This window comes from Haemaphysalis longicornis, unplaced genomic scaffold (assembly GCF_048455015.1).
Source record: "Haemaphysalis longicornis isolate Haplotype H1 unplaced genomic scaffold, Haemaphysalis longicornis Haplotype H1 scaffold_13, whole genome shotgun sequence".
NCBI classification, from domain to species: Eukaryota; Metazoa; Arthropoda; class Arachnida; order Ixodida; family Ixodidae; genus Haemaphysalis; species Haemaphysalis longicornis.
The window spans coordinates 47631538-47647066 of record NW_027526233.1 but is presented as its reverse complement, the minus strand read 5'-3'; positions in this window follow the sequence as shown (position 1 = coordinate 47647066).

Sequence of the window (15529 nt, the reverse complement as noted above, 5' to 3'; positions counted from 1 at the left end):
CAGTGTTATATCAAAAACGGAGTTATGAACACGGACGGCCAAGGATTCTGGACATGAAAAGAAAATGTTTAAGGAACAAGAAACGCAGCTATCTCAAACAAATAACGCGATTCCGCCTCCTAGATTAAATTCGCGAGTGTAGAAGTAAGTATGCAAACCGCTAAGAAAGAACTGATCTGACAGCTGCTTTGATATGTTTATCTAAGTCAGTACAAGTATATCTACAAAATCGTGGAGTATGTTAAAAACATGGCAAAATTCATCCCAGTGTTTGCGAATACTTCTTATGTTCACGTGCAAAACAGTAAAACCTGGATCTGTTGTTAAAAGCACATCGCGACAACCACAAAAGTTTTGAAATTGTAGCGCTGTTCAATTCGTTAAAGAAACAAAAGAAAAGCCAGAAGTAAAAAAATATTAGAAGAAATAGCAATGCCACTTGTTTAGGGCAGCTGCGCCAAATCAGAACAGTGAATTACACGCACAGCCGGATCCCGTCCTTCTATCGTAGGTAAATCCTTCCACTCTTCACCCAGACGAATTTAAAACCCTTCTCTTTCGCATTTGCCCTCGCTGCCCAGAACAGGTCCCTGTTTTGCTTGGTCAGATTTTAGAAAGGAATATCTGCGGTAGCTCATCATACTCGCAGAGCTTCCGTAGCTTTGACCGAGCACTCAGCCACGCGTCACGGAAGACAACATTTGCAAATTTAACCAGGATGGGGGCCGGTTTGTTTCCACGCACAGGAAGCCTATGTACAGCAATAACCTGGTCTACTTTGAAGGAAGTGAGTTTAAGCTTGATCGCCCAGTCGGTCATTTCTTTCAAAAAATCCTCATGAGGAGTTACAGGCAAGCCAAGAATTTCTAGGTTGACAGCTCTATTATACTGCTCAGATTCGTTCAGCTCAACATGCAGTCTGTCAATCACGGCGTCCTAGGAAGAAATGTGATTCTCAAGTGTCTTCATTTGCACAGTTAGCTCCTATATCACATTATCACGAGCCTTTGATTCCGCCAAAAGGGAATCGTACTTATCAGATAGGTCTGTTATCGCAGTTTTGACAATCTCAATTTCCGGCTTCAAGGTTAGAAGTTCGTCGTAGTTGGCGTTCAAAGAAGCAATCGACTCAACGTGCTCTTTATTAGATTCCAATATTTTGAGCCTGTCATTGATATAACCGATCTGCGCAGACGTGGTCTCCATCTCTGTTTGTAAAAGAGGCCCTGAACGGCATTGCTTGCACCACCATTTCTCACGCTTCGCACCCACAGACGAAAACGTCGATTCACTTATCCCGGAACATTCAGGTCCCAGGTGATTCAAGCATGCGCAACTACTACATTTCATGAACCGATCAGTTGCAGAAAAACATTGCAGACACTGGGCACATTTTGTTTCAGCCATCACAGATGAAAACACAGTGGCAGTTGGCGGCACAACTCAGTCGCAGTTTGAACGTAACTAAACAATATACCATACATCCAGCTTTTCCTGCGGCAACAACGAAAACCGTTAGTGACGGGCCAAGAGGTGCCACCAACTGCCCCGAATGCCTGTAGGCAGGGCGTTATGAAGGCGATGCCACCGCGCCACTGCCACCTGGTGCCCGCACTGCGCCCAAGAGTCCACAATTCTCAGCCAAGCATCATCCCCTGCTGCGTGTCGCTGACGAAATCCTGACATCCATTGAGCAGGTTGTGCAAACCAAGCTCAGCAGCGTCAGGTGGTGCAGACAGGAATCATCCAGGCTGCGGCAACAACTAAAACCGTCAGTGACGGGCCAAGAGGTTCCACCAACTGCCACCAGGTGCCACCAACATATACCCTTCCGCAGGCTAACGGAACACGGTACACAACCCCTCTATCGCATTTCACGTTGGACACCAAAACAAGTACGTGAAATGCGATAGAGGGGTTGTGTACGGTGTTCCGTTAGCCTGCGGAAGGGTGTACATAGGGCAGACGGCACGGTGCGTCAACTCCAGGTTACGTGAGCATCCAAATAACGTACACAAAAGAAAGGATGGTAACCTGTCGACACACTGCTGTGAATGGCCCAAGTGTGAACCATACTTTAAAAACTCTGTGATATCGTTTCACAACTCTGATCAGCGCACGCATGAGATAGTAGAGGCAGCTGAAATGCAACTAGGTGATTTTGAGTGTGTCAGCACGACATCAGTAGCCTTGTCCGATAAAGAGGCAGCTTTCTTAAAAAAGAACTGGTAGTGGTAATGACTAGCTGACACGTGTGGCACAGCGGCAAGCGATTCCCTTATTTTAATCTGTGTATAATCGTAACTTTTCTGTATCTGTTGTACTTTTGCTGCTATATACTTCCCCTTGTTTCAATAAAATTCAGTTGGAAGTAGCGCTTGCCCTCATTTACTGTGTCCTTGTTTTTTTCTGCGCTTAAGATGAACGTTACGGATTCCAAAAGCACGCGCAAATTCCGTACGTGCCTGGCATCAGCGGGGCTCTGTCGCGCGTACCTCGACAGAGCCTCGCTGATTCCAGGCACGTACGGAATTGGCGCGTGCTTTTGGAGTCCGTAACGTTCTTCTGAAGCGCAGAAAAAAACAAGGACACAGTAGATGAGAGCAAGCGCTACTTCCAACTGAATTTTATTGAAACAAGGGGAAATATATAGCAGCAAAAGTACAACAGATACAGAAAAGTTACGATTATACACAGATTATACACGCGCAAACTGCGCATGTGCCGTCTCGCGAACTAAGGCACGAACTTGTGAACGTCGAGGACAAACTGCACACACAGAAGCATCCCGGCGTTTTTAACGTCATTCCTTGTAGAGATTGCCTTCCCACGTATATTGCTGAGTCGGGAAACTTTGCCAAGCGCCTGCAGCAACATCGCCATGATGTAAACAAGAGCCACGTATCGACAAGCACCCTGCCGAGCACTGGACACAATCAACTGTTCTGCTGCGGGCATAGAAAGAAATGCTACCTCATGCCTGCTACTGGAACCACTTCACGTACAAATGACGGAACACACGCTGAATAGGAACTCCGGAAACCTGCCGCCAATCGACGCAAGTTAACTGCACAGCGTTATCAAACGTACTTAAGGCGATTATTTGCCTTCAAGATTTTATTGTGACCAAGAGTTCCGAGTGGAAGCCGAAACGTTAATTTGCTTTTTAAACTCGGACTAGTGGTTGGCGTCCTCGTTTTTCTTCATCAAAAGGCGTCCCGACCAGACGGGCTTCCGTCATACCCTTGACTTCAAGTAACACATTTATACGTTATACCGGCGTAAATGTATTTGTTATAACACAGTAAAAACGTTTTTAGAAAGCTTGAAATACGCAAAGAAAAACTGAATAAAATATTATTAAGCCAAAGCAAATATATGGGCCCTTCACGCCACCTCGAAAACGAAAGCCGCTATAAAAAGCCAGGAAAAGAAGGAAGGAAACATGAATAACCTTGCGACGACACGCATTCGAACACAAATGCATGATTTGCGGAAGTCACACATTTTATCGGTATAATTGCATTTATGGAGATAATTGCTATTGCTCAAACAGAAGTTCCAAAACCCACCCAAAAGTCCGGAAACAGCCAGTTTAATAAAACTGAACTAACAAATTTAAAAAAAATTGGCTCCATCTAGGCTGTTAAGGTGGTGGGAAAGCAAAGCGTTAAACGGCACTCACAACAACTTCCTATGAGACGTCACTTGAATTCACACACGGGGCCCTACTACGAGTGAAAGCAGAGATTCTTCCAGCCGTTACCTGGCATTCGCGGGGGCGGCGTGCCGAACGCCGCAGCAGCGTCGGCCATGGCTAGGCTAGAGCAGCGGACGCCGCCGCTGTAGCCCGCCCGGCCTTGAGTTCGGAAAAAGCTGAACGAGAGGAGCGTCTTTCGAAGGGTGAGACAACGGATCCTAGCTATCCTGATGTGCTACCTTAGGGCTACAACACCGTGCGACACAAGTGCACACCGAAACAACTAGGCATGTGACATTAGTGATTTTCAATAATACCGATTTAAACTAGTTATTTTCGTAAGTTTCAGAGGTGCGAGAAAGCTGAGGGAACAATTATAATTGCTATTTATCAGATCTAGTTGCCACTTTAGCCTTTTGTAATACCTCTTAAACACAACCGAAATACTATTCACCAACTTAAAAAAAGTTATATTCGTGGCAAGCAGTGCGCAAAAGGTAGCGTCTCCCTAGTGGCCAGAATATTGTATGTTTCTCTACATTTTGTGTTCCCGCCTTGAAAGCGTATCCTTAACACATGTTGGCTGTATGACCACTTATTTTCGTCGGGTGCGGGTTACCCTCGAGGGGCTATCGAACACGTTAATCAAGCCGTGCGAAGGCACCGTGCAATGGACGCGAAGCTGCGCTAAAACAGATACAAAAGAACCATCGCTAAAGCAGACGACAAAGCCGTACCATCGACGACGCTGCCGCAAGCGAGCAGGTACTTCAGCGTGGGGAACGCTGGGTAAATTCGCCACGCCATCTACAGTGTGCTGCGTGAGTGATAACCTCCGTCCCATTCCCCCCGCCACAGCCTCCGCCCTGTTGGGACTTGTTCCTCACGCCACGAAAAAACCATTGCGTGGTAGAGCTAGCTAGCTTTGCTTCAATACACCACTCTCCGAAAAAGAAGACAGCAAAAAACAGTGACAATTACGACGAAAACACGGGAAAAACTCTCGAAAGCAGAACAAATACTCAATTTCCCGAAAAATGAAGAATAGGCGAATGTACTCATTTATTCCTTGCAATATAGTGATGTAGGTGAAGCATCAGACAGAATATCGGAAAAACAAAAAACGCACGAAAAACCTGGTCATTATAAAACTTGATTACACAAATGAAACATATATTAATCTGTGCAGCGCACACACATACAAAAAAAGAAACAGCCCAGGAAAAAACGCGACGGAGACGTGAATAAGAACTTTCGCGATTATGTACCAACGTTCTAACGCCATTCAATTGCAGTTAGTGTAAAATTGGAAAAGTGACTCGTTTATTTCTAGAGTAGCGGAAGTGGAGATGCATTAAAAGCTCGTGATTTCAAATCTCGGAGGGAGCCGGGGTACCCTCCGCGATTTTCCGAGGGGAGGGGGGAAGCCCCCCCCCTTCCGCAAAGATGCTGACTGACGCAGCTCCCCTACTCCCCAAAGTTGCCAGTGCCATTACCAGTTGAGGTTTCTTCAGTTGCCTCTACCTTCTCTATCCAAAACTGCAGCGCGCTGGCGGGCAGCGGGCAGCGCCCGCATGATTTCCGGACCCGCGCACGCGTTTTCCAGCGGCGCTGTCTGGTGGACACCGCGTGTGCTGTTGCTGTTTTTTGTGTGGGCTCGCGCTGTTTTTCGCGCGCGCTGGCGCTGTTTTTCGCGTGCGCTGCTGCTGGATTACGTTACGGCAGGATATTTTGGAAATTCAAATTCCCTTTTATTGCCTCTTCATATCTTTACGCGAGACATCTCTATGTTTCCAACTCTCGCGCGTTGATATGGAACGGTATTGTCCATGCACACAGGCTACATTTTTATTATATCCATCGCAGCAGACGTATTCGAAGGTCCCTTGCTGGAAGGCTGTCTCCACGAATAAGCGGGGTCTTAAAGCAGGAGCCCATAAACCGCGTAAAGATGTTGCTGTTTGCGATGTACCTAGCTCCCTCATCTTTCGTTGTCCCCAAGTTCCGAATGGCACCTAAAAAAAAAACAAAACAAAAGAAGGCAAAAATGAGATGTAGCTGTCGACAAATACTGCAGGTAAAAAAAATCAAGCTGTTACTTGCTCTTTATGCCTGTAGATAGCGCACAAAAAAGGATTTAGAAAAATGGCGCTATGGCTGAAGCTGGTGTGCAAAGCATGCAATTATGAAAGCTGTGTGCCCTGATCCACTGTTAACGTGGAATATTGCGAGGGTTTACTCATAGACCATTGCATGCAGCTGAAGACCTAAAAAATGCCAAGGCCCATTAACCTTGATTTCCACTGGCCATAGGCTGTTGCCCAATGATCTCTAATGATATCCTGTGGCCAATGTGTCCATTTTTTGTTTGCCAACATGTTTGTTCGCCATTGATGTCGCTTTACCGACAAACCTTTGATGCGCATCAGCCAACAGTCTTTATTAGCCTGCTCTCACCGAGACTCTAAACTGTGCTAGCATGAGCTCATCGCCATAAAATGGGCCGCGGGAGCTCACCAAGCCAAAGCAGACGATGCCGTGCATGAGCCAATTGCCTTTCAAGAAGAGCGAAGGTTGACATCCGGATCTGTCGCTTCAGCAGAGTGATACACCACACGATCTATCGCTGTTCTTAACTTGCATCCAAGTATGAAGTCTTTCACTGCAGGTACGAGATAGACGCATCCCCACACTCACATATTGTCATTATATTTAGCTCTTTGAATGACACCCTATGGCCGTTAGGTACGATTTAACATTCATATTGCTAAATTTCTTTACATATATTAATAGGACGAAATCAACAAAAGGTTGGTTTACCAACTAATATTTGTCTAATAGAATCATATGTTCATGACTGCGACTTGTTTAGGTGAAATTTCTTACTAACTGGGAGTTCAACATTAAGCAGGATTTTTAAATGTTGTGTTGAACAAGCATAATTTAGGCAAACAAGGAATAAGCAAACAGTTCTGTGTCATTTTATGACTGAAACCAGTGTCATTTTAAGTGACACAGTGAAGGTTCTTGCATATTCCCTATGTTCAATGCAGCGCAAGCAACCGAAACATCATGCCTGCCATACGGAACAAACTCAATGTGGCTGATGTGCTGCATGTTGTCCCTTCTGTGGCATTCACAAGCCTTGACCAGCATTTTTTCTCCACCTGCTGGAGCATTTAGGCGTGCTTGTCAAGGTTCATCTAAGTAAGCCTTCAAATCCAATTTTAATTTTGAAAAAAAAAATTTGGTCGGATGGAACAGCGGCAGACTGAATTCTGTCGTGGGTCATGGCCAAAGTCGTCACTTCAGCCCGTCAATAGGCTGAAGCATTGTCAAAGGTGAAGATGGCTTCGCCATTGGGGTCATGTTCTTGGGTTCGCTGCAATGATTCTTCACGAAATTCGTCGAAGACGGCCTAGTGTACCTTGTCAGCGATACTCGAGTGAATGCGCTGTTGGCCAGCATTACGAGCAGGATGTTTGTTTCCTCTTCGGTGTCCGTCACAAGTTTTACAGCAGGAGCAACACTCTTCGCTCGCACAAAACAAAACTTCAGATGCACCTCACATTAAAATTGGTATCATTAATGTAGTGACATTACAACATCGTGCCCACCTTCAGCAACGATTCTGCGTACTCACGGCGCTTCACTGTGACCAACTCCAGCGGACTGTCATGGCTGTCAAACAAGTGGTCAATGCAAGAGGAACTAATCTCAAGGCCTGAAATGGCTATGTTAATAGCAGACCGAATCGAAGGAAGTATAAAATACGGGTTGTCTACAATTTCAGACAGAACTTGCATGAGCACCTCATCGAAAATCTGTTCAACAAAAATGATTTTTGGCGGTGCTGCGGTTCGTTGCTGCAAGAAATGTAGTCGACTTGACATTTATGCCAAGCATTTCAGGGAGAAGCTTCGAGTCGCCACCGCGCCAATACACGTCAAGGATTCGGGCGGGGTCGACATTTGAAAAGGAGTTGTATTTCTCTCCACCAGCAGCTTTTTTAGTGTTCCACAAGAACGTTTTTTAATACATTCTCTATGAAATATCATATTCGTAGAAATTACAGTCATTCCATTACATGCGGCAACGAGAAGAGCTTTCAGTCGGTGCCTGGCATCTAAATCGTCTGCTCACGTAACAATACACGGGACGTTCCTTTGGTAAAACACAATTGTTAAATGCCTTTGTTATTAAATTTTGAATCAATGTCTTTTCGAAGTGTTAGCTGTTGTTTTCTAATGCTGGTGAAGAAAAAAACCCGAAAGTCAAGGCAAAGCACCTTGAGTAGGAAGAATTGCTGCAGACACCATCGTGCCCTTATTGTGCAGCGATTCCGCCTACTCAAGGAGCTTTGCCTTGACTTTCCGACAGTTTTTCTAGACCACTATTGAAAAAAAAAATTGATTCAAAATTCAATAACAAAGACATTTAGGAATTGTGTTTTAATAAAGTACCTTTCCTGTGTATTGTTACGCGAGAAGGCGATATATACGCGAAGCTCTGACAGACCGCTCTCCTGGTCTTTCACGGGTAGTGACTACCAAAGTAGCTCTACACAAAATATATTTTGCACAGAATGGATAAAAAACGCTACGTTTTCGTGGAACACCGAAGAAAGCTCCTGGTGAAGAGAAAAAGCGCCATTCCATTTCAAAGGTCGACTCAGACCAAAACGTTGAGGCGTATAGGTGCGATGGCGACTTAAAAGATCTCACCGACGTGCTTGGCATTAACGTCAAAATGGCTATTAAAGACGATAGTCTTTCTTCGGCTACTTAAACCCAGAAATTTTGGTCTGTCTGTATGTCTGTCTGTCTGCCCGTCTGTGTGTCTGTAACTTGATTCAGCCACCTGGTCAGAGCAAAACAATGCCTGCAACAATATAGTCACAGCTAAATCTACCCGTCTATGTCCGGTGTAATGTTCATACTTGTCAACACTGTTGAAGAAGAACAAGACATTACGCAAATATGAGACAACAAATCAATACAGAAGTGATATTTGCAGTGTTCCTTTATAAAAAAATCAAACATGCTTGACTTTTGCTAAATAAATACTTCATCAACTACAGAAAAAGAATTCACTCCGCCGTCGCCTGCTGTCGCCCGCGCCCCTATAGCTTCTGGCGCCTTTTTAAGAAATCAACCGGCCACAGTTACGCAAGGTTCAACTAGATAAGTTCCACGTTCTGCTTGCAACTCACGTGGAGTAGGGAAACGCGGTTCAATTAACGCTGAAGTAGGGCGCCTCGATTAACGGGCGTCTTCGACGTACGATAGCATTCGCATCGAGACACCCGGTTTGGAGCAGAGGAAGGCGGGAAATTTGAAATCATTTAAGCAAACCTTTGGCGTCTTTACCTTGGGAGGAGCGCGACGCAAGAGGAACAACATGAGAAGTGAGCGGGAAAGCGAAGGGAAGCATTTACTTCGCAAAATCCGATAAAGACTGTCGTCTTTGCACGGCATTTGCAACGAAAGGAGCAGATACGCGGTAATTTTTTTTTTTTTTGCAGCAACAGACCGCACCACTTCCAAAACGCCTGGTGGTTCAGCGAAAAGTTCCCACGAGACACGTGCAAGTGGTGACTGAAATTGTAGACACCCACACGTCCTTCACTCTTTTTTAGATTCAATCTGTTGGCAGAAAAGCCATGCTACACCTTGAAATTATTTCCTCCAGCATTGAGCACTCGTTAGACTGCCACGGCTATTCGCTGAAGTTGGCCATGCTGAAACCGGTTAAGACAAACTGCTGTAATTATCCTTTTTACCGGAATAATAGGCTAGTTGGAGCACTTTCCCCGGCCCCTTTAGAACAAGCGAACTAGGGTCGTATTATTGTGCCATGAGTACGCGGAATCACTGCAAAATGAGGAAAATGTAGTGCAACTGCATTGATAACACCAATTTTAATGTGCGGTGCACATGGAGATTTGTTCTTCCAGAGTAAAAAGGAGTGCCAGCCGTACAACTTCTGACGTGCACTAAAGAGGACACAAAATAACCTGCTCTCAATGTTGGCCCCATACACTAGTACATCACCGACAAAATACACTGTGCAGTGTTCAACACAGTCTTAGAATTATCGCAGCAAGCCTGAGAGCTTATCCTCGACGGCGAAACTGTCTTTACTTTTCACAACACTTCAGAACATTCATGGGAAGAGTGGTGGTTCTGGCCATGACCCAACACACAAATCCAACACCGTCGCCATGTAGCTTTTTCTCCAATCTGACCGAAAAGGTTATTTCTAAATTGCGATTGAATGGGAAGGCTTACCTAGAAGAACTTTTAAGAGCACTCCTCAATGCGCCAGCAGGTGGGCAAAAAAGTCCGCCGGTCGATGATTTCAACGCCACAGAAGAGGCAAAATGCAGCGCATCACTGCATTGAGTTTGAAGCATATCACAGGTGTAATTCTTCGCTTAAAAAACTAAATGATTGCGATGGGTTAAGGAGTACTAATTGGCTGTTTAAAAAATGGCACTGTAGGTGTTTATGTACCACATGAAGCTATATGCCATGTGCTCGCCATGAGAAACCAAATTCGTCACTTACAATGACATGCACAAACGTGTAACCAGACCACTCACATAAATCGTTTTCTATGTATACGTAGCCTGAGTTGAATAAGAAACCGTTTTCCAAATCGCATACCTTCAGTCTGCTATACATCTCTCCACAGACATACAAGCTCTTGTTGCTTGCACTGCTGACGGGCGTATGCACTAAGCTTTCGACTATGCAACGGCACTACCTGCGTGGCGGTGCCGACGCCATAAGTGCGGTTTCACTCTGCTGCACGGGTAGCACTTTTCCCCACCCGAAACGTGATTTGCAGAAGGGTGTTGGAAATAACGTTCGTGTGGACAGTGTTTGTTTTCTGCTAATCCGTGGGTTTGCAAATGCCTTGTAAGAGTAGCCAGCACTGTTCACGCTTAGAAATTCCGGCCTGCGCTGTTCATGCCTTTAACAACTGTAGACTCTAAGCAGGCCGCACGACAAAAACAAACGTGCCGTTTCTTTCTTTTTTTGCAGTTTTGAAGAGAACGCTAGGGGGGTTCTTGAAGACGGTCTGATTTCATTCGACGAATTCGCAAAGAAGTTGTTCCGCTCCGAACCTCTTACGCCTCTTTCATTTCAGCTGGGCCTCATGACGATGGGCGTCTAAGCGTTAACCTTGCGCCTTGTCACATGCTTGAAACTTGACATAGTGCTAAAATGTTATAAATTAAAGTAGCCGGTCTACTTCATGGGTGGGACAAACATGACTGGGCACGCAGCCTTAACATGGGCTACTTCAAGTGTTTTGAGGTGAGCGTGCCTACATGCATGCAATGCCGCTTCTCAGGTAATTATGGGCGTCCAACCCTTTTGTCGCGTTTGCCTCTTTTCTAATGATGAAGTGTGTTCACAGGTAGCACACTACAGCTTTACGCTGGGTACACAGTTTGAGTACTTCAAAAACAGCTCAGAGACGAAGTTGCATGGAGTGACAAATCAGAGCGCTCTTTATTTTTCGCTTGTCTCTGTACTGTTTTTGAACTAGCCAAAGCGTGTTCCATGATCTTGTTCGGCTTATAACTTCCGCATCGTCTACACCGAAACGAAAACACTTGAAATTCATCAGTCAAATCTGTCGTTGCTGCTACCAATAATTTTATCACGTAGTTATCTCGCGATCGTGCCCATCCAGCTTTATTGGCAGCTCAGGTACGTGGAGAACGTTCATGCGTGCAACGCATCAGAACACTGTCGCCAGAGCACCTCACCATCTTCCCTATTCATAATGCGTGCAGTATGCCTGGGTGGCTCAACTTACACGCTGTCATGACATAAAATATCGTTGCAGCCATGGACAGAGAAATTTTCCTTACTTGAGCTACGGTTTGAAGCAATGCAAAAAATAAGAAAAGCAGGACACGGTAATGATACGGAGATAGTGCGAAACGGGTGCGTTATTCACACCGCCGTCTGTGTCTGTCCAACTATCTGACGGTTGCATTCGTTGCGCAAAATCCTTAACCACAACCCTAGCATTCAGGAAGAAAACAGGAAGAAAAAAAATGGCAGGCTTGTTTTGGTTGTGCGGCCTGCATAGCATCTGCAGTTGTAGGAGGCGTGAGCAGCGTAGTCCGGAATTTCTAAGCGAAAACAACGCTGGTTACTCGTTACGACAAGGTATTCACGAACCGACGGATTCCGAAGAAAACACACTGTCCGGACGAACGTACGAACGCTCTCGCCAAAAACCCGCCAGAAACCACGTTTCGCATAGGGAAACCTGCTGCCCGTGCGGCAGAGTGCAACCGCACTCATGGCCACGGCATTACGCAAAAAAGACACCACACAAAGAACGGACGGGTCGAGCGGAAGACGAAGACGCACCAACCCACCCAACAACAAGTTCTTCTAAACTACGCACTCATGGCGTTGGAGCCGCCACGCAAGTAGTGCCGTTTCATGGTCGAAGGCCCGGTGTATACACCATCAGCAGTACAAGCAACAAGAGCTTGTATATTTGCGGAGAAATATATAGAGCACTGAAGGTATGCGATTTGGAAAACGGCTTCTCATCAAAGTCGGGCTACATATACATAAAAAAACGATTTATGTAAGAGGTCCGTTCACACTTTTCACTAAATGTGCATGTCATTGTAAGTGAGGAAGGTGGCTTCTGACGAAGAACACATGACCTACGGCGGTACTAACACCTACAGTGCCATTTTTGAAAGGAAGCATCTCATTAGCACTCATTTAAGCATATGTTTGAACACCACGAGTGCTTAAAGAAGTCTTGCCCAATCTGAATTCGTGACCTCACAAAAGCAGCCCTCCTTTTAGCAACCATGTTCACTCGGCACAAAAAGACAGAAAAAAAGACGGAGGTAAATACAAACAGGGTGCCACTCACAACTGAAATTTATTTTGAAAAGAAGAAACATTGGCTGCGATGGCCACCAATGGAGCTTCCGGCGCTGCGATCGTTTTGACGTCACTTGTAGGATCCCCGTTCCTACTTTGCTGCGTAGTTGGCTTGCAGCGCGTGACATGTCGTTTAGGACGCGCTTTCTAAGTGCATTTTCGTGTTACTTTTGGCGTTTGAAGTTAGTTATCAGTGCGTGAAGCGTAGTTTTACCTCATTAGGACTTTATACCAGCGTCAACCGTGGTAGGCTGCCCGCAAACGACTCGAGCGGGGGGTGTATGTGGACGTATGCGACCGAACCCGGTGTAAGCGTAAGCTGCGGCTTGTTTTCCCGATCAAAATTGGAGGCTACGGCGATCGCTGAGCTAAATTTCTAGATTCCACTTGTTATTCGCAAGAAATGCATGAAGCAGGAAATCGTGAAGCGTTTACTGCTCGAAGAAACGCTCCGCCCACGCTTTCGCCGTGCCTGCCCGCCAGCGGCTCGAACTGGCGCAGATCGCGCCAATAACACCTTGTTGCCGCTTTTTAAAATCACACTGATCGCTGATAAGGAGTTCCACATTCGCGAAAGTGTATGTTAGTGCGGTGAAAAATTGTGGTAGGTAGTGTCACAAGCTGTGTTTTTCAAAGCGATGCTCAAATATCAGCCGAAAGGCCGTGGGCATCGGTACCGGCACCATCGGCCCATTCACGCATGGTGGGGCAAGCGGCCGAAGGTGGCGATACCTGCGCGCAAAAATTGGCTGAGGCCATGGCAGGTATCTTGATCATCGATCGCTTAAACGGCAGTGACCGCGGATACAAACTTTTAAATAAGAGAAATGGCGTGACAGCGTGGTGAAACGGTATATTAAAGACAGTCATTCGCGATTGTAATAATAGCGGCAATGAAATGTCTGCCGCAACGTATAAGCCTAAAGTTCCCAACATCGAACTCAACGCATCCCAAACAGGCGGCGAGCTAGCTGTTGGAGAAGACCCTGTTCGAAAACTCGCCGCGCGCAAGCGTGTTCTTTTGGGTTCCTCTAACTTCTTTGGGGCAACCAGTGCTTGGTTCTCCTTTTCTAAAGCTCCACATTACTCCACGACGCGTTTCGCTTCGTACAGAGCCGCGCCTTTTGTGAGCAATCTTGAGTTCTCGAACTTGATGCTGGAGAAAGGTGCAGGCTCATTGCAAACCGAAAAAATCACACGTTGCACTTATAAATTTCCACGGCGACGCCTTAATTAAAAATAAACATAGGCATGTCTAAACGCCCTCGGAAACATCGCATTAATACCTTTCATACATGGGGGAAAAGTCGCGAGAAGTAAAAACATATCAACAATACAATGTACTGCTGATCGCTAATCAAATCAGGGCATAGATATAAAGAAAAACATTGGAGGGGAAAGGCAGGACGGAGATGCATATCGTACCAGCACTCTTAAGTATGCGCGGCGAAGCAATCCGATCACCGTTCTCAAGTCATTCATTTACCAAGCAAGCAATGCACGCAGCAATGCGTGGTGAGATCACAACTGAGCAGCATGTTTCCATCGCTGTTGCAAGGTTTATTTTCTTTGCGCACACGGTCTCGTACATGTCACATTGCAAGTATTTCATAATGAATTAACAGCGTGCTTTTCCCGGCACCAGTTGCATCGCCCTTGGCGTTAGCTGGCTGTGTACCAGCGGTCGGTGGCGATGGTAGCAACTACCTATATATATAGACGTGACGGTGTCGCCGGGAACATGCCAGTTGCTGATTGCTTGCCTGGGAACAGGAAATGTGTTCTAGCTGACGACAACATAACCCGGCGTCCTACAAGTGAAGTGGCTCGTAGTTGGCGCTACGGTATGTCCTCGGGGCCAATATACATACTCTTGGTGCATGTTACACATTGATGCTATGAATTGCACCACATGTACTTAGCGCAATACGCTACGTCTTGCTTTGAGAGTGCTATGGACGGCTAAACGGCGCATTTGTTACCTTGTTTTCTGATTGTGCATTTAGAGTATTTCCCAGGTTCTTTAATCTTTGTGTTTGACAAGCAAGTGGTAGCGTCAAGCTTTGCAGTGCCACTCATCAAAATAGGTTGCCAACTGTGAGAAGTTTGGTCTGTTCTGTTGGTCTGTTTGTGTTCCTTTGGTCTTACATTGATGCATCTTCCCATTGGTTTTACATAGCTCACTGAACCGATAATCCAATACTGTACACCACCCCTATGGCCCATCTCATATGCTGGGACTGATGCTTTGTGCCACAGCCTTCGCTTCGTCTTGCGGCCATTGTTTCAGCTTTCTTTTTGATGGATGCGATATGTCCCCCAACTTCTTTGGTGCCTTAAACACCACGCTTACACATATCTTGACGCCACATTCTTCAGCTCTTGTGAAAGCTGCTGTCCATTCGGAATCAACACGTGTGCCCAATTCTTTTTTTTGCCTCATGCAAGCTGGATGTCCCGGCACGGGCTTTCATCTATCTGGCCATTTTTTTCGCAGGCTCGCGTGAGTGCGCATTTTAGATAACCATCACCCCTACAACGCGCCATCAGTCCCAGCATATAAGATGGACCACAAGGGTAGTTTACGATATTGGATTGTCGGTCGGAAGAGCTATGTAGGACAAATGGGAAGATGTGTGAATGCAAGACAAAAGGAACACGAGCGTACCATCAGTAACAAAGCCAGCCGTTCACACCTGGCGGCCCATTGTGATGACTATAAATAGACGGCAAAGTTTGGCGCTACCACTTGCTTGCACAGAGATCAATGAGCCTGGGAAATACGTGAAGCCCATGCAATCAGAAAACGGGGCGACAAATACATCATCCAGCCGTCCATAAGACTACCACAGCAAGAAGTAGCGCATTTAGATAAGAATATGTGATGCAATTT